Raw genomic sequence first — 19,554 nt, 5'->3', positions numbered from 1 at the left:
AGTTAAATGCATTTTTTCTTTCCACTCTCCAAGTTATCTTTATTTGTATTTAAGAGTATTAAAATCATTTCCTTTTTTTCCGTATACTAGAGACTGTGGTAAAGTTATATGCTGTTTTCTGTAAAACAAAATTGGAACCATTAACCATTGTTTTACTGTCGAAAAACATTCATGAATTTAAAAACCATTTCTTATAATAAAACCTTACAATGGCAATTGATTTAACTAAAAACTTCTTTAAAATAATACACACACATAAATACATACACATACATCTTTAAATAATTTTTTTTTTAAAAAATGAACCCTGCCCCTACTTTCACCACATTTATTACTCTCCATTGAAATTGCTATAAATCCACCAAGATTTAGAGACACACAAAATATGGGGGATAAAGAGCTTCCCATTATTCAAGTATGAATTATAGTTCTGCAGGAACCTCAAACTAAGAAAAGGTTGGTGTAATCATTCCACTTCGTTCTACACTTAGACTTCGTCATCAGTCAGAAGTTAATAATAGATACATGATACCACCAGAAGCGGCATCTCCCTCTTTTTCTTTCTTTACAGCATTCTACTTTTCTCTGCCATTCATAACATTGGCGGAAGGGAACTAGATCATGAGGGAAAAGATTTTTCTCTCTGCAAGTAATGGGAGCTCTTACCTGATGATCAGTTAGGGAACTTGTTCTCAAAGTATGACCAGGGCATTCACATCAGCATCACCATGGGCTTGTTAGATACACAAACTCCGAGGGTGAGACCCAGCAAATCTGTATTTTAACAAGCGTCCTGGTGATTGTGAAGAGCACTAAAGTTAGAGAACTACTGATTTAGGGAATAGTTACCATGACAATCACATGTTAATCACCCATTAGAGAGTGCACAGATAATTCTATGCTATCCTTAAAGGTCTTCTCCAAATTTCATGTTTAAATGCAGGAAAAATGATGTAATGAGGGACTGTGCCTTTGGACACATTGCAAATTAAGAAAAGTTATCCCTGAAAATTTGAGACTGTGGAGAATTTATCTAATGAGTTACGGTGTGAATTTGAGAACTTGAAAGACTGAGAGCTTGTACTGGGTTGACTAGCTTCCTCCAAAATGTTCCCAGTCAGCACTTTCACATGGAACTACCAAATGTGACCTTATCTAGAAAGAGGGTTTTTGCAGATATAATAGTTAGAATGAGGTCATCTGGATTAGGATGGGCCCTAAATTCAATGCCTGGTTTCCTACTGAGGAAGTCATTTAAAGAGGCCCACATGGAAAAACGTTGTGTGAAAATGAAGGCAGACATTGGACTTAAGCTGCCACAAGCCAAGGAATGTCAAGGATTGTTGACACCCACCTTTGCTAGAAGAGAGACATGAACAGTTTCTACTCCAGGGCTTTCAGAAGGAACCAACCCTGCTGACATCTTGATTTTGGATTTCTGACCTCCTAAACTATGACAGAATACATTTTTGTTCTTTTAAGCCAACCAGTTGTTGCTTAATTGTTATGGAAGCCTGGGGAAACTAATAGAGATCCTTATAAGGTTTCTATATTAAGAGTATTATTTGTCTTGCTCTTGGTTTATAAAGACCTCATTAAAATTGGCTTTGCAAAGATATATGATCTCATCTTTCCCTCCTCATCAGTTCCTCCTTCTTCTGTTCCATCCACACCACACCTTTTATTTGTTGGTTTGAAGTGTCATTGGGTTGACTAGCCAAAATTAAAATTATATCATTCAAGGTGTACAAAGTGACGTAACTCTCCATTGAAGTTGCCTTAAACCTACTAAACTTTAGAGACATTAAACTGCATTCAGAAAATAGGGGTGAGGAATTCCCCTGTTTTTCGAACATAAATTATGGTTATATTTCTGCAAGAACCTCAACTAAGAAAAGATTGGTGTAATAATTCCACTTCATTCTATTCTTAGACTTCTTCATCAGCTTAAGGATAGCCACATCCATCACCTCACACAGTTGCTTGTGTGTGTGTGTGTGTGTGTGTGTGTGTGTGTGTGTGTGTGTGTGTGTGTAGTGAGGATAATTGAGATCTACTCTCTTAGCAGATTTTAAGTATACACTACATTATTACTAGCTACAGTCACTATGCTGTACATTAGGTCTCTAGAAGGCAGAAGGCATTCATCCTATAACTGCAAGTTTGTGCCCTTTGACCAACATCTCCACACATTTTTTTTTAAACAGAATCTCACTCTATTGTCCAGGTTGGAGTACAGTGGCACAATCTCGGCTCATTGAAACCTTCACCTCCTGGGTCAAAACTGTTCTCCTGCCTTAGCCTCCTGAGTAGCTGGGATTATAGGCATGCACCACCACACCCAGCTAATTTTTGTATTTTTAGTAGAGACTGGGTTTCACCATGTTGGCCAGGCTGGTCTCGAACTCCTGACCTCAAGTGATCTGCCCACCTCAGCCTCCCAAAGTGCTGGGATTACAGGAGTGAGCCACAGCACTCAGTCTCCACACTTTTGAAGGATCTTTGAAAAGGCTAGGTTCAGCTGGGAAAGTCATAGTCTTATTTATTGTTGGGGAAAAAGAAACTCTACTGGGAGCATATTAAATATAAAGCCCTTTTCATTGTGGAGAAATAAAGCATTTGTATATTTTCTGTTAGAAATTATGCCTATTATCTTCCATCTGTCTTTCAATACAATTTTAAAGTTGAGGTGTATTATGCTTTTTAAGCTGCTTTATACTCATTTGTTCAAATACATACCAAGCCTTTTAATTAGACCATTTGGCCATTTTATATGGAAATAAGTAACACTATTAAGTGTATCTGTGCCTCCTTCTGTTGCTGTTTTAGTTGCATCATGAATGTACTGACCCTCCACAGACAGGGTTAATTGGAGTGTGGGCGTAAATGCATGCATGTATGTGGCTGCCTGCTGTAGGCTTCAGATAAAGAAGGGAGACTTACCAAGCAAAGCTTTTATGTCTTAAAAACAAAACATATAACTATGAATTATATATTTAGGAGTCCTGCCTTAATAAAATTAATTTTCATGCATTCTACCTTATAGTCATAATTCAGAGTGACTTTGCTATTTTTTCCCAAACGGCTTAGCAAAGCGTCTATATTGTAATATATAAACAGGCATTTTTTAAAGTTATACAAATTAAAAAAAATTTAATAAGAAGACAGCTGTGCTAAAATAATTTGAATGACTTAAAATGTCTACCTTTATTATATGTAGATTTATGCTATTTCTGTAACCAGTAAAACAAACATACAAACAAACTTTGGTTCATTCTTTCAGCACTTCTACTATGTGCCAAGTATTAGGTATTAAAAATAGAGAAGAAATTCAGAGTCTTGCTTTCAAAGAATGACAATTTTAACAGGGAAGAGGGATAATAAACAGATAGTTAAGAATCTGCTTAAGGAGAAAATTGGGATCCTTGAGCTGGGGGAAATTTAGAAAGGGTACTGTATGGGCTTCCTAGGGCTGCTGTAACAAATTAACAGAAACTTGATTGCTTAAAACAACAGACATTTATTTTGCCATGGTCAGAGGGCTGAAAGTCCAAAATCAAAGCCCCAGCAAAGCCATTCCTTCCTCTGCAGGCTAAGTGGGTGGTTCCTCCCTTGCCTCTTCTAGCTTTTGATGGCTCAAGGCATTCCTTGGCTTGTGGCAAAATAATTCCAATCTCTGCCTTCCTCTTTACGTGACCTTCTCTGTGTCTCTCTGTCTTCCCTTCTGTCTCTCTTATAAGAACATGTACCTTTGGATTTAGAGCTCATCTTAATGCAAGATGATTTCATCCCAAGACCTAACTTAGTTAGATAGATAGATAGATAGATAGATAGATAGATAGATAGATAGATAGATAGATAGATAGATAGATAGACAGATAGATAGATAGAGACCCTTTTCCCAAATAGTGTTATATCCACAGGTTCTGGGTAGAATTATCTTTTGGAAACCAGCATTCAACCTGCTACAGCTACCTATAGTAGATGGCACCTCCATTGCAGAGCAAGTTTGAGGAGAGAGGAAAAACAAGTAGTGAGGTCTCTTAGGCATAGACAATGTGAGATGCCCAAGTCTTTCTCGCTGACACTACAATGTCTGGCAAATAGCAAGCACCCAGAGACTGCAGGATTATTAATGAAATATACTCAATGAAAATGGCCACTAGCAGGTGGACATAAGTCTAGTAATCAAGAGAAAGTCCTGGGTTGGACAGAAGAATGGACAAGATTCCCAATACAAGCTGTGTGAGAAGAGAATAGAGTAAAGCAATGACCAAGTAAAGTAATGTCCATCCTTGAGGAACTCTGAAGATGAGGTTGAGAAGGAGTTGCAGGAAAAACAATGGGGAAACCAGCAGAGAAGGGTGGCATAGGAGAGAAGAGAGAAATTAATCTTTCTTTTTAAAAAGGTATCAGATTAGGTTAAGCTGATTAAGTAGTATAAAGCCTGGATTTGGAAACTTTAATATACACAATTTCAGAAGTTAAAAGGCAATTTTTCATGGATTAAAAATGGTAGAAAGTTTGGCAAACATCTAGAAATTTTTTCCTAATGGACAATGAAGTTAAGCCAATACATAGCCATCCCTTCATAACACTCAATGCACACGTTTCAGAGAAAGTTCTTTAGCAATTCTGTGTGAGGACGCATGTCTGTGACCTGTCTCCTTGGACCTGTGAGACAGACTGTGCAAGTTGCCACAGGTTGTTAGAGCCACTGTGCTGGAGTCTTCCACCTGTAACCTCTCTTCTTATTGCAGGACATCTTATATTCACAGTGGGAGAATCCTGTTTCTAACCTGTAATTCTAACTCTGATCTTCCATGTAAAAGCATGTTCTTCAGGGATCCTACTGAATCCACTATGAAACATCAGTCAGGGCTACATAAAGTAGATCAGAGGCCTTCCTTATCAGTAGTGTAAAAGATCTTGAGAAAAAAGGAGCCTCAATGTTTATATGCCATAGAGATTCAAAACCGCATTATACTTTGAAGCCATCAACACCTTTTTTTTTCTCTGCAATGACATCTGTTCTTAAGTGCATTTAGGTTTTTTTAAGTTAATAACTGAAATACCCTGATCGCTGTAATCTCAATTGTTGGAAAGACACTGAATAAATCATTTCATGGTATGTCGTCAATACACCACAAATTTTGCCGTTTCAAGTCCATGTTAAGGAATGGTTGAACCCTGAGGTTTCTTTTGGTAATGACAAAATGTTTGAATTAGTAACAATGGTAACTATGTTCTAGAATGCTTGCATCAACTATTTTTATAAATTAAAGAGGGTAAATTTGGACATTTTAGATATCTTTATTTTAATTGGTAACAATCATTAATAAGTTTTTAATCCTTTTCTCAGCTTTATGAACTGAGATTATGGTAAGTGTGTTTATTTAAAAAACTTAAAGTGGATTTACCATTTCTTACCTTAAGAAGTTGAGCTTTAAAATTAGGTGAAATAAATGATGTTATTTAAAATCAACTTTTTGGCTGTTATGGTATTTTTAGATTGGGAATTTAAGAATTTAAATAGGATCATGAAGGAAGTCATTTAAAATTTTGTTTTATAAATGCTTTGTGATAGACTTAATAAATCAGAGTTTAAAAGTATATAGATTGGTAAGAAATCTTTAAGTTGAAGCATATACAAAATCTGATTATGCAGTTTTATTATGTCACTTATAATAATTGATAACCTATAAAACTTGGAACTAACATCAATCAACCAACAGGTCAACAGTCTTTGTCTTAGCGTTAAGCCATGCAGTGGGACAGATCTTAAAATAAATTACCTAACTGCTATTTTGATATCAAATTCAATTAAGAAATGACTCGAAGGCTTCAGCACATCTTAGAAAAATTCAATAGTATATATTTTCTACTCTTTTATATTCACAAAACACAGATATGTAACTAATTAGAATTTAATAAGCCTTTCACCCAAGAGAAAATTTTGGTCTCTGTAAAGCTTTTATCCTTGCCCTACTTTTAATGTCACTATCAAGTTCTTTATTCGGCAGGGTTGTTAAAAATACAATTATATGTTATTTTCCTGCATGTTGCAATTATGCAGTTTTCTTACATGAATATTACTTTATGGAGAGAATGCTGTTTGAAATTTTAGAAAAAAAATGAGTATTGTTTCTATAGAAATAGGAATACTCTGAGCAATAGATTGGGAAATGAGGCACATTCAGATGAATCTGAGTCTTTGTTGTTCACACTAGATGAAGGGTAATTTGATAAAAATAAGGCCAAGAAAAAATGAAATATGAGATTTCATAGTTTATCTATAATAAGTCAAGCCATTTAATTCTGCCAATAATTCAGCACAGTGTAGCCTCAAACCACTCTACATCACTGTGTATATGTGTGTGTTTGTGCAGTGATATGATTTGTCAAGGTACTCTGGCATTAAAAATTCGAGAGAGACTTAGATTTTTACTGGATTTTGGTTGCAAATCATGTTATTTCATAAAGAAAAAGATAAAATCTTAGGTAATGTGAGGCCCTGGCACTTCTGTTCAGGGTTTATCTCATTCCCTTAAAATTTCCCATCTGCCACTCATCTTCATTTTATCTCCAGATTTCCTATCCTCTATCCTCTGTCTCTTTTGTCCTTTTATTTTCCTACAGTTTACTCATGCATAATATCAGAAAAGACTCAACTCATTATTACTCCTCTTAAAAGTTTATCCCTGAGGCATTTATAAATTTTTTATTTTTATTTATTTATTTTTTTGAGGCAGAGTTTCTGTTTGTCACCCAGGCTGGAGTGCACTACACAATCTCAGCTCATTGCAACCTCCACCTCCTGGGTTCGAATGATTGTCCTGCCTCAGCCTCCCGAGTACCTGGGACTACAGGCACACATCACCGCACCCAGCTGATCTTTGTATTTTTAGTAGAGATGGGGTTTCTTATGTTGGCCAGGCTGGTCTCAACCTCAGGTGCTCCACCGGCCTTGGTCTTTCAAAGTGCTGGGATTACAGACATGAGCTACCACACCTGGCCCATTTCTCATTTATTAAGCAATAATTAACTAATCAAAGATATTCATGACTGTCAACCAAGATTCGTGATCAGCTGAGAAAAGCCATGTTACTATGCTGAATCCATGATATTTCCAGCACAAAACATTGACCCTTAACAGGAGGCCAGAAATCCCAAGTCAAGGAAATTGTGCCCCTGCCTCTTGTGAAATGGCCTGGCAGGATCTGAGCTCGTTGGATCCAGCCCATCTAGGGACTGAGTCATGTTCATGAATGTACACATCCAGACATATGTGTGTGTAGAAACGTGGGTGCAGGAGAAGGCTTGAGTGAATCTTAAGGGAAAGGAGAGGAGGAGAGGCTGCAGATGTGAGAGAGAAGATCATTATTAGACCAAATTCCAAACAGAATGCTTGAGAAGAACCTGGAGCACAGGTGGAAGATTAGTCTTAGAAAGGAAAGGGAGTACTTTCCCTTTTAAACAGAAAAAAGAGGAGTGACCACTAAAGATAAGGGGAACCTTTGAGGTAAATGGAAACACAGTTGAAAGAGATTATGTTGGATGACATCTATTTCTTCGTGATAGTGAAAAACAGCAAGGGGTGGGACTCTAGTCTTGAGAAGAACTGGAAAAAATTCATCTGACTCAATTGCATACTGCATTAGTCATAATTCTACAGAAAAACAGAGCCAATAGCATGTACATATATAGAGAGATTTATTTTAAGGAATTGGCTCACGCGATTATGGAAGCTGGCAAGTCCAAAATCTACAGAGTGGGACAGCAGTCTGGAGATTCAGGAAGAGTTGACATTGCAGTGCACATCTGAATGCTGTCTCCTGCTGAATTCCTTCTTGGTTGGGGGAAGTCAGTCTTTGTTCTATTAAGGCATTCAGTTGATTGGATGAAGGCTACTCACATTATGGAGGCCAGTCTGCTTTACTTAAAGGCTACTGTAAATGTTAATTTCATCCACACCAAAAAAAAAAAAAAAAAAAAAAAAAAGAAAAGAAAAGAAAGAAAGAAAGAAAACCACCAGTGTCACAGAAACATTCAGACTAATGTTTGACCAAACATCTGAGCACCATGGCCCAGCCAAGTTGGTACATAAAATTAACCATATGGCACATATCCCTTAGCTGCCCGGCTAACTCCTTGTTCTTCAAAAATCAGTTGTCCTGTCTTCTCTCCAGGAGGCCTTCCTGTAAACCTTTCCTGAGGTGAGAGGTTGCCTTTTTGAACTAAATTTCCAAACTACCCTGTGTTTACTTCTGTCATAAAAACATCTTTCTTTAATTCTCCCTCCCAAAATCTAAGCCCACTGAGCTTGGTCATTTTGGGAGTTTTGTTTTGTTTTGTTCATGTCTGTGTCTTCAGCACCTACAATGTCCCCAGCTGCATTGTAGGCACTCAGTAAAAGTGATGGATAAATGAGGGAATAAATTGCATTATTTTCTATCAGTTTTACTACATTGTGAATTCTTCGAAAGCAGGGACAGAGTCTTAATTACTTTTTTATACCTAATGTCTAGCACAAATTTAGAGCTCTGCAATTGCTTACTAAAGGAAGAATGAATAAGTGACTTACCAAATGTTTACTGTATATTTTCTTTCTCTCTGAATACTTCAGTTTTATTCCAATTTTTTAAAAACAGATTCTGAAGAATTTTCACAGATTTGCATTGCTGTCTCTGGAGAAATTATACTAGTAATGAGGGTTATAAATCACAGCATACTGGTGGTAGGACCAGGTATCAGCATTTTTTAAAGACCTGCAGGTGATTCCAGAGGTCACAAATCCTTGCACTAGATACAGTTAAAGTTGGGGTGGGGGTGTTGTTTAGGAAGTTTAAAAATATTGGGTACCTCTATGTAAGGCAGGGCTACATGGGGATACCAGGTTGGAAGCTTTGAGCAGGCTTCAGGGGAGGAGTGGATACCTAAAGAGGAGAGAGAAGTGCTGAAAAGAAAGCTACCAGGTACTTTATTTATTTTTTTAATTTTTTAATTTTTAATTTTTTAAATTTTGAAATGGAGCCTTGCTCTGTTGCCAGGCTGGAGTGCAGTGGCACAATCTCGGCTGACTGCAACCTCCACCTCCCGGGTTCAAGCAATTCTCCTGCCTCAGCCTCCCGAGCAGCTGGGACTACAGGCGTGTGCCACCAAGCCAAGCTAATTTTTGTATTGTTTAGTAGAGACGAGGTTTCACCATGTTGTCCAGGAGGGTCTTGATCTCTTGACCTTGTGATCCACCCACCTCAGCCTCCCAAAGTGCTGGGATTACAGGCATGAGACAAGGTACTTTATAAACACTTCAAGTATTTACCATGTATCAGGCACAGTACTAAGTGCTTTACATTCATTGACACTTGTCTCCATAGCAGCCTTATAAGGTATAGTGTTACATTCCTTTCACAGATAAGGACACTGAGGTTCAATTAAATTCCTCACATCAAGCCAACATTACAGCAAAAAACTCAAGCCTGTGTTGACTGGCTACTAAGTTTATGTTCTTTCTAATACATCAGCAGTTCTCAACTCTAACTGCAGAGCAAAAGCATCCAAGTATGTACCCCACTTAAGATCAGTTATATGAAAATCTCAGAGTAAAAGGCACAGGCCTCCATATTTAACTTGAAATCTCATCAACATTTCTAAAATGTTTCCAGGGTTGAAAACCACTATCAGAAACACCATAGATACTCCTCCATTTTGCCAACTCTCATACTGTGTACTTACATCTGCTCTCACTCAGGAAGAGAGACTTGACTCAGTCAGTTTATGAATGGCCCACCCTAAATTCAGATGAAATATCCTGAACAGCCTGGGTGCAGTGACTTGCACCTGTACTCCCAGCACTTTGGGAGGCCGAGGTGAGAGGATGGCTTCAGTTAGGAGTTTGAGACCAGCCTAAGCAACATAGAGACACTCCATCTTTATTTAAAAAAAAAAAAAAAATCTTGAATAGTCATGCATTTGCCCGACGATTTGAGGTGCTGTTAATTGGTGGCTGCTTTGATGTTAGCAAGAGTTTTATCCTATGTTTACTTTAAATTAATGAAACGGATTACATCATGCCTAGTCTCTAACTCTCTGCAAAGGGTCCTTCTGAGTGCTATTCTGTCTTCGTAAGTTTTCTAGTGCAGCTGATGCTTTTTCAAGCTACCTCATTCCAAAAAGTAGATAATACCTCGGCCACACAGCCATTCATCATACAAATTAAATAGAATAGGTATCATGAAGCAATTAAGTTTCATATCAGGTTTTTTCCCATTAATTTTGGTAACAGAGCATCCATTTTTCTTCGTATTGTAAAAACTTGTAGCTAATGACCAGGGTCACCAACCTAATGTGAAATAAAATGCATTTGTGTAAGCCCCTGACATCATATCAAAATTCAGTCAGGCATCTTAATGCATAATATATATGTAAAAATTCAAGAGAGACTGGGGAAGAAAAACACAAAAATGTGAGTAGAACAGTAAGTGTTCTCTACTCTGGCTACACATATCTAAAAAATCTGGGAGTATTTTTTAGATAAACAGATGCTCAGAACCCAGCCCTAGAGATTCTGATTCAGGCCCAGTCTGACTGGGTTCAATCATTGTTATCCTCAAGTGATTCAAATCTGCTGTTTTTCTTACCTTTCTCAGGCTTTCCATTGTTGTAGAAAATGTATATTAAATGAGAATACTCTGATTCATATATTTACTGTCAACCATGATAATGATGATAGTTACTCTGAGGCTGCTATGAGCTAACCAATTATTCTAAGTGTTTTATATATAGCAGCTCATTTAGTATTCACAACAGCTACCGGGTGAGGTCAATATTATCATCTTTTTGCAGATAAAAAATACATTTATAGAGATTAAGTAACTCATGTGAGACACAGCAGTGGTGGAATGTGAGTTCAGGGAGTCTAATCTAGCACCCCATCCTCTTAGAGACTCAAGTGAGTTTATGAAATAAACCATATTATGTCTCCCTAGCCCTCCCATCAGGTTCCACTTTCCTCTTGATTTTGGCAGTCTAATCTGGATATAGGCTCACCAGTTCTATCAGGTACCTAGAAGGTTCTCCCCTACTTCCATCTAACTGCCACACCTGTTGTATTGACCTTGTAGTGGAACAGAACCAAGTCTTTGGGATTCAAGGAAACACAGCTAGGTGGTTCATCTGCTTTGGGAAAGTGGCCTCTTTATTCCTCAAAACAGTGGAAAGAATGTTAGGCTTAAGAGTCACACAGATATAAGATCAAATTTATGTACTTTCACTTATTAATCCTGAGCCCATGACAAGTCAGTTAATCCCTCTGACATTCCATTTCTTGATCCATAAAATAGAAATAATAATTTCTAAATCACAGGTTTTAAATGGATGAAGTAGAACAACGTATAGAAGTTTCCTTTGCACACAGTAGGTGCTCAGTAAACATGGATTTCTTCCCTTTTGCTCTGCTCCCATGTCACATATACAGTTAACTTTGCACCTGGCAACTCTTGTTTAGCTTCTACATCTCTGCTTTCCTTTATTCCTTTAACCTTTGTGTTTAAAAGTCTGTGCTAAGTAGTCAAAGTTTTGTATAAGAAAGGCCTGCTGGGCGAAGCAGAGAGCTATATATGTAACACAACTTTAGGACCCTAAATAAATATTAGGAACAAAAATGCCTCTCAAAACGTTCCAGCCTCTCCCACTTCCCTCCTCTCCTGCCACTACTACCATCTATATATCCAAATGCCTAAAATCCCATTTTAGGATCTCTCCTAAGGAACTGATTCAGAACATGCATTAGTCTAAATAAGCTCCTGTTACCTCATTTTGGCTGCATGTTGTCATACTCTATATGCTATAACCATTAATTGACATGAGAGCAGCTAAAGGACTGGATAAAGGGTAGATTCTTTTTTATTCTTCTAATTGAAAAATTAAAATTGTATGCATTTATCATGTACAACATGATGTGTTACAGTATGTATATATTGTAGAATGCCTCAATCAAGGTAATTAACCTATGCATTACCTCACATAGGTATCATTTTTGTAGTGAGAACACTTAAAATCTAGTTTTGTGATTTTTCAACATACTATACATTGTTACCAACTATAGCCACCATGCTGTATACCGAATCTCTTAAACTTAGTCTTCCTGCTCAACTAAAATCACATATCCTTTGAGGAACATCTCCCCAAGCCCCAGCCATCCAGCCCCTAGTAACTAACCACTATTCCACTCTCCACTCCCGAGTTCCACTCTTTCAGATTCTACATATAAGGGCAGGTTCTTCCCTCTTTTGTGTGTGCATGGGACTAAAATGTATTAGAATGTGCCTTCACACAGGCACTGGGGCTTGCCCATGGTTCTCTTCATGTTTAAAGTGTGAATGTTCTGCCAATTCTTATAGAGCAGCGACACTAGGAAGCTGACGGTGAGGTGGATGCTACCTACAAGCTCGTCATCTGCCATCTTTAGGGGGCCAATGGCCACGGCTAGACATAGCCCCCCTTTCATCTGGAGCTTGATTGTGGGCTTTACTTCATCACCTTTGGCCACCATATTTCCATTGTGCGTCAGCAGGTAAGGGAACTTGTCAGCCTATTTAGGCCTGGGCCAATGATCCATGGGATCTGCTTGATCTGAGACTCCGAGACCAAAAGGCACCACACCTCTTGGATAGCCTCTTGTTCTTGTTGAGTTTCTCCAGCCCTTCCAGGTCCATACCGGGGATTCCACAGGACACGCACAGAGGAGTAGAAGTGGGGCATGGACTTTCGCCTGATGGTGCCCCAGAAGTGTTTGTCCTTAGAGTCACAGTGAGCAATGGTCTGGGCCATACCCTACAGGAGGCAGTGCTGGCACCATCAGGGAACCTCACACACCCACATGTTTTTGGAAAGATGAAGCTACAGATCAGCTTGAACCCAACAGAAACACCTGTTTTTTTCTTTCTTTCTTTCTTTTTTTTTTTTTTTTTTTTTGAGATAGCCTCACTCTGTCACCCAGGCTGGAGTGCAGTAATAGTGTGATCATAGCTCAAGGCAGCCTCTAACTCCTGGGCTCATGCTATCCTCCCACCTCAGCCTCCCAAGTAGCTGAGACTACAGGGACAAGCCACTATGCTCAGCTAATTTTTATTTTTATTATTATTTTTGAAGACATGGGTTCTCACTATTTTGCCCAGACCTGTTTCTGTCTCCTGGCCTCAACTGATACTCCTACCTCAGCCTATAAATACCTCTTAAAGTTTAAAATATCTCTAGTTACTACTGTATTGTCCATAAAAAATGCCTGTTTTTCTTAATGTTATGGTGGTCTGGTATAGCAAGTCTTAATGCTTTTACTAAAATCGTACAACAACATAGAAATAATTATTTTCTATAGGTGTCCAGCTCCTCGGGGGTATAGCTGATGTTGTATCTGCTGTGAACATTTCTTCTCTCTTTCTAAAGTCTCTTTCCTATAAAGTAAACTTCTTGTGAGGTTTTATTATGATAAAATCCCATCATTCGTTTTTTGTCAAGCTTTCGAACTTCACTTTCCATCTTTGCATTTTCTGATGCATTTTATATTAAAACATTTGGAATGTTTTAATATAATGCATAAGTTTCTTTTAGTGAATTTACTGTATATTTGATTATTTTTTCAAGAGTTTGTAAGGACGTATTTACTTAATGGTATGCATAATTCTTCAAAACTCCTCATCTAAGTTGTCTCTTATTTCTGACCCTTTTATTATATCCAACACCTAATGAACACTGTCGATGTCATCCCTAAAGGCAGCAAAAAAATCTGTTATCTTCAACAAGCCTTCAGTAAATGCTAGATCTGATGTTCCTTCTCACACGAAAGTTTTTCCAAACATGCTCTTAAAATTTCAACCTTTTTTTCCATATAAATTGAGATCACTCAGTCTTTTTTCTTTACCTTTATATAAAAGCAATTTTCCATTTTCCTAAAGAATGGAATTTTCACCAAGAGTTTCCTTTAATACTATCTATAGCTATGTTTTACTTTTCTGACATAAATTTCAAGATTATTCTGGTTTGACTGCTTGGGACTGGATGGATTCTGATTTATCCTTCAGTGACTGTATTATAGCCTTTGTGTCACATCAACCATCACGTCTTCTTCTTCTGGGTAAATTTTTATTCCCCATCTTCCCCTAGAAAGCCTATTTTAACCTCAATAAAGAATAGAACTAATCAGTTTTTAAATATCTGTCTCCAGACAGCATTTCAAACCACTTTATTTCAAGTCTGGCCTCCAACCAAGACTTCTCCAGTGCTTTATGACCTGCCAGAGCCCGTCAGAAATTTTAAGTTTTTCTTCATCTGTGGCAGAAAACATTCCATGATGTTCTTTCTCCCTACATTTATAAAGCATGCTTTAGTTCTATGAAACCCAATGATAACTGCCCATAGAATCATCTTTTGGGGAAAATCCTAGAGTCCTGGTCCTGGCTGTCACCTGCAGGCACGATGCTCACAGTGCTCCACAGCGCTTTCAGGATAAGCCAGTGGTAAAGTTGTGTGCCTATTGCATGGCCTCTGTCACGGAAGTGACTGCCACAGAACTGCCTCTGATTGAGAATGTCCTATTGGCCACTGTAGTCTTCCAGGAACCGAGAATATCCCACTCAGATCGCAAGTCAGCAATTGACAGTCGAGACAAACTACCAGGGAGGGATTTAAGGGTATGAACACATTTTTCCTCACCTTCATTTCATCATGGAACACAAATAAATTGGTGACTTCTTTTGGGGTTTTGCTTTGTTTTATTTTATTTTATTATTTTATTTTTTGAGATGGAGTTTCACTCCATCACCCAGGCTGGAGTGCAATGGCATGATCTTGGCTGACTCCAACCTCCTTCTCCCTGGTTCAAGTTATTCTCTTCGCTTAGCCTTCCGATTAACTGAGATTACAGGCACATGTCACCATGCCTGGGTAATTTTTGTATTTTTAGTACTACATAATTTTTGTAGAGATGAGGCTTCGTTGTGTTGCCCAGGCTGGTCTCAAACTCCTGACCTCAGGTGATCTGCCTGCCTCAGCCTCCCAAAGTGCTGGAATTGGAGGCATGAGCAACCATCACTGACTGTAAATTGGTGATATTTGTATGACAACCAGGGAACATGGATGAGGCTGTTTATCACTCATTCCAACCAGAGGCTGCAAAATCCATATCTTGTCATATATGTGAACGTTCTAACCTTGCTGGCTGTCAAAAAACTGTACACTGAATCTCCCACATTTTGTATCAGAATTCTAGGCTACAGCCTTAGAGATACAACGTGCCTTGAAAGGCCCCAGAGACTTCTCTACCAAAACATACCCCCACCCACTTTTTTATTGTGGGTCAGTAATAGTATTTGTGTGTGTGTTGAAATAAAGGGCCTCAGAAGTGTTTCTGTTTGCCTTTAAATAATGATTATGGGTTTGTCTATTCTCACTTTAATTATGTCCATTTTAGCTTTATGTATGTGGAAGCCCTATTTTCAGTTTTATATCCTCTTGATGAATTGATCCTTTTATCACCATGAAATATCTCTCTTTATCTTTGATAATACAGTAATACTTTAGCTTGGAGTCTAACATATCTCATGTGTCTTACATAGGCACACAAACATTTTTATGGTGTTTTTTTTTTTGCATTTTTAAACTTTCAGTCAACATGTATTTTTATATTTAAAGCATTTTTTCAAATAAACAGCGTGTGGTTTATTCTTGATTTTTTATTCAGTCTGATAATGGAATATTGAGTCCATTTATATTTTATAAAAATTTATTTGTAATATTTTATTTCCATAGGTTTTTGGGGGAACAGGCGGTATTTTGTTACATGAGTAAGTTCTTTAGTGGTGATTTGTGAGATTTTGGCGCACCCACCACCTGAACCCAATTTGTAGTCTTTTATCTCTCACCCCTTTCCCACCCTTTCCCACTGAGTCCCCAAAGTCCATTGTGTCATTCTTATGGCTTTGCATGCTCATTGCTTAGGTCTCACTTATGAGGGAGAATATACAATGTTTGGTTTTCCATTCCTTAGTTACTTGATTTAGAATAGTAGTCTCTAATCCCATCCAGGTTACTGCAAATGCCATTAATTCATTCCTTTTTATGGCTGAGTAGTATTCCATTATATATGTAATTATAATGGAATATGTAGGTAAATGATGATAGATATGTAGTAGGTAGATAGATGGTAATCTTTAAAAGGTCTTATATATACATATACATATATATATATATATGGTAAGTATAGAAGACGTATATATGTCTACATAAAATATGTCTATATTTTATATATATAAAATGGGTAAGTATAAAAGACATATATATAATATATATGATAATATATATAATAGAATATATAATATATATATTTTATAATATAATATATATATATATTTTTATTATATATGATATATATATCACAGTTTATCCACCCATTGATTGATGGGCATTTGGGTTGGTTCCACATTTTTGCAATTTCAAATTGTGCTGCTATAAACATGCATGTGCAAGTATCTTTTTTGTATAATGATTTTTTTCCTCTGGGTAGATACCCAGTAGTGGGATTGCTGGATCAAATGATAGTTCTACTTTTAGTTATTTAAGGAATGCCCACATGTTTCCCATAGTGGTTGTACTAGTTTACATTTCCACCAGCAGTTCAGAAGTGTTCCCTGTTCGCTGCATCCACGCCAACAGCTACTGGTTTTTTAAATATTTTTATTATGGCCATTCTTACAGGAGTAAGGTGGTATCACATTTGGGTTTTTATTTGCATTTCCCTGATCATCAGTAATGTTGAGCCATTTTATATATGTTTGTTGGCCATTTGTATATCTTCTTTTGATAATTGTCTATTCATGTCCTTAATCCACTTTTTGGTGGAATTGTTTTTCTTGTTGATTTGAGTTCATTGTAGATTCTGGATATTAGTACATTTTCAGATGTATAGATTGTGAAGTTTTTTCCCCCACTCTGTGGGCTGCTTACTCTGCTTACTTTTCTTTTTGCTATCCAAAAGCTTGTTAGTTTAATTAAGTCCCACCTAGTAATCTTTGTTTTTATTGCATTTGCTTTTAGGTTCTTGGCCATGAAATCCTTGCTCAAGCCAATGTCTAGAAGGGTTTTTCCAGTGTTATCTTCTATCACTGTTATAGTTTAAGGTCTTAGATGTAAGACCTTGGTCGATCTTGAGTTGATTTTTGTATAAGGTGAGAGATGATGATCTAGTTTATTTTTCTACATGCGGCTTGCCAATTATCCCAGCACCGTCTGTTGAATAGGATGTCCTTTCACCACTTCATATTTTTGTTTGCTTCATCAAATACCAGTGGGCTATAAGAACTCAGGTTTATTTATGAGTTCTCTATTCTGTTCCATTGGTCTGTGTGCCTATTTTTATACCAGTATCATACCATTTTGGTGACCATGACCTTTAAATTTAATGCAATTTTTACTCTCATTAGATTTAAGTCTACCATCTTGATATTTGTTTTCTATTTGTCACATCTGTTTTTTGTTCCTATGTTTCTTATTTGCTTGCTTTCCTTTGAGTTAATTGAATATTTTATTATTTCATTTTATCTCCTCCATTGATGTTTTCCACTATACCTCAATGGAGTGCTTTTATTTTTTTAGTTATTGTGTCTTAAGATTGTGCAAATGCATCTTTATTATTGTTTACCTTTAAATGGTATTACAAAAATAACCATGTAAGAACCTTTAAAAAGTATAATTATATTTACTTGCTGACCTTCGCTTTCTTGTTGTCATGTATTTTTTTTTACTTATAGGTAACAAACACAAAATATATTATTTTTGCTTTAAATAGTCATAAGTTTTTAAAATGTGGAGAGGTAGGTAAATGATGATAGATATGTAGGTAGGTAGATGATGGTAATTTTTAAAAGGTCTTTTATACTTACCAAGATATTTAGTCATTTATTTACTCTAATAATTTTCAGTTCTCCATGTAGATTCAGGCTTCAATTAAGAATTCACCTTGAAAAACTTCCTCGTACCTTGCAGTACATATTTGCTAAAAACAAACACTCTCAACCTTTCTCATATTATTTCACCCTCATGTTGAAAGACAAATTTGTTGAACATAGAATTCTAGATTAAAAGTTGCTTTCCTTCAGTACTTTGCAGATATTGCATTGTCTTAAGGCAGCTAATATTTTAGTTGAAAAATCAGACATTGTTTGTATGGTTGTTCCCTGTGTGAAATGTCTTTTTCCTCTGGCTGCTTTTAAGATTTACCCTCTATCCTTGTTTTTCAATAGTTTAATCAAAAAATGCCTCAATGTGTTGGTGGTGGTGGAGGAATTTGTTTTGTTTGTTTAGCTGTTTGTTTTTGCATTTTCTTGCTTGGGTTTTACTTAGCTTTTTTCATATGTGGGTTGATATCTTTTACTAGTTATGGAAATTGTTCACCTATCACCATTTTAGGTATTTATTCTCCTTAATTTCATCCCTACTACCCTTCTGAGGCTTCAATTACAAATATCTTAGATCATTCGATTTTTGTTACAGTCACAGGATTTCTGTTCCATTTTCTTTACTCTTTTTTCTCTAGTGTTTCCATTTGGATGATTTTATTGACATATCTTAAATATTACTGACTTTTCTTCTGCTGGGTTCAGTCTGGTGTTCAACTCCTTGAATCAATCCTTCATTTATTACACATAATTTTTATTTTTATCATTTCTATTTTGCTCTTTTTGATAATGCATATGTATCTATTGAAATTTCTCCAATATTAATGCATGTGACTCACTTTTTTATTATATCTTTTTAATGTATCTATCATAGTTTTTAAACAGCTCTCTGCCTGCTACATCCAACATTTGAGCCATCTCTGGGTCTGCTTCTAATGTATTTTTCTTTCAGTCACTTTTCTGCTTCTTCATGTGTTTTATAATTGTTTATTATATGTCAGTGGGTAAAAGTACGGTAGTAATTAATATTTATTCCCATAAAGAAGCTCATCCCTTTCTCTATTGGGCTGCAAACATGTATGGGGAAGGGGGGAAGGCAGGGAGGATGGATTAATCTAACATGATTAGATATGAATGTAAACTTTGCTATAGCTTTAGTGTGATTTATCATTGGCTTTAGATGTATTTTGGGAAGAAATAGAAATTTATCTTTAGGAAGACTGACAGGAGCATTGCTCCAGAGATGTCTGCATACTTAAAGCCTACCTACCGATGCTTCTTGACCACAGGGGATCTCTCCTTTACACTCCAGCACCCAGCTTTTCAGGTATATGGACATCTCTCTTCACTTCTGGAGAACTGCTACTGTGCAGTGAATGAAGGCTTGTGCACCTTTATAGAATCTCCATCAGTTCTCTTGCCCTGCCCTGGCCTGTATCAACCACCTCTGAATACTCAGTGATGATCTGTGGGAAGGAGTTAACAGCTGGCATGGATTCTCTCTGTGGTTGGGGGACTTCAGTGTTCTAATCTGTGGTACCTATCCACTTGCAACTGTTAGAAGTGTGTTAATAGCTGGGCTGGTTGTCCTCACCCAGCTCTG

At 37.0% G+C, this 19,554-nt stretch overlaps 1 protein-coding gene and 1 pseudogene across 5 annotated transcripts in view; one reads left to right on the top strand and one right to left on the bottom strand.

Moving 5' to 3' along the window:
* DTNA (dystrobrevin alpha) overlaps positions 1-19,554 on the top strand; it is a 380,851-nt gene that overhangs the window by 63,230 nt on the left and 298,067 nt on the right. The gene's annotated exons all lie outside the window — the stretch shown is intronic.
* LOC116528227 lies at positions 12,317-12,726 on the bottom strand (annotated as a pseudogene).

Source organism: Sapajus apella, unplaced genomic scaffold (genome assembly GCF_009761245.1).
Source record: "Sapajus apella isolate SASKATOON/1434 unplaced genomic scaffold, GSC_monkey_1.0 scaffold57, whole genome shotgun sequence".
Lineage (NCBI taxonomy): Eukaryota > Metazoa > Chordata > Mammalia > Primates > Cebidae > Sapajus > Sapajus apella.
Note: the sequence above shows the minus strand (reverse complement) of the source record. Positions and strands in the feature narration are given on the sequence as shown.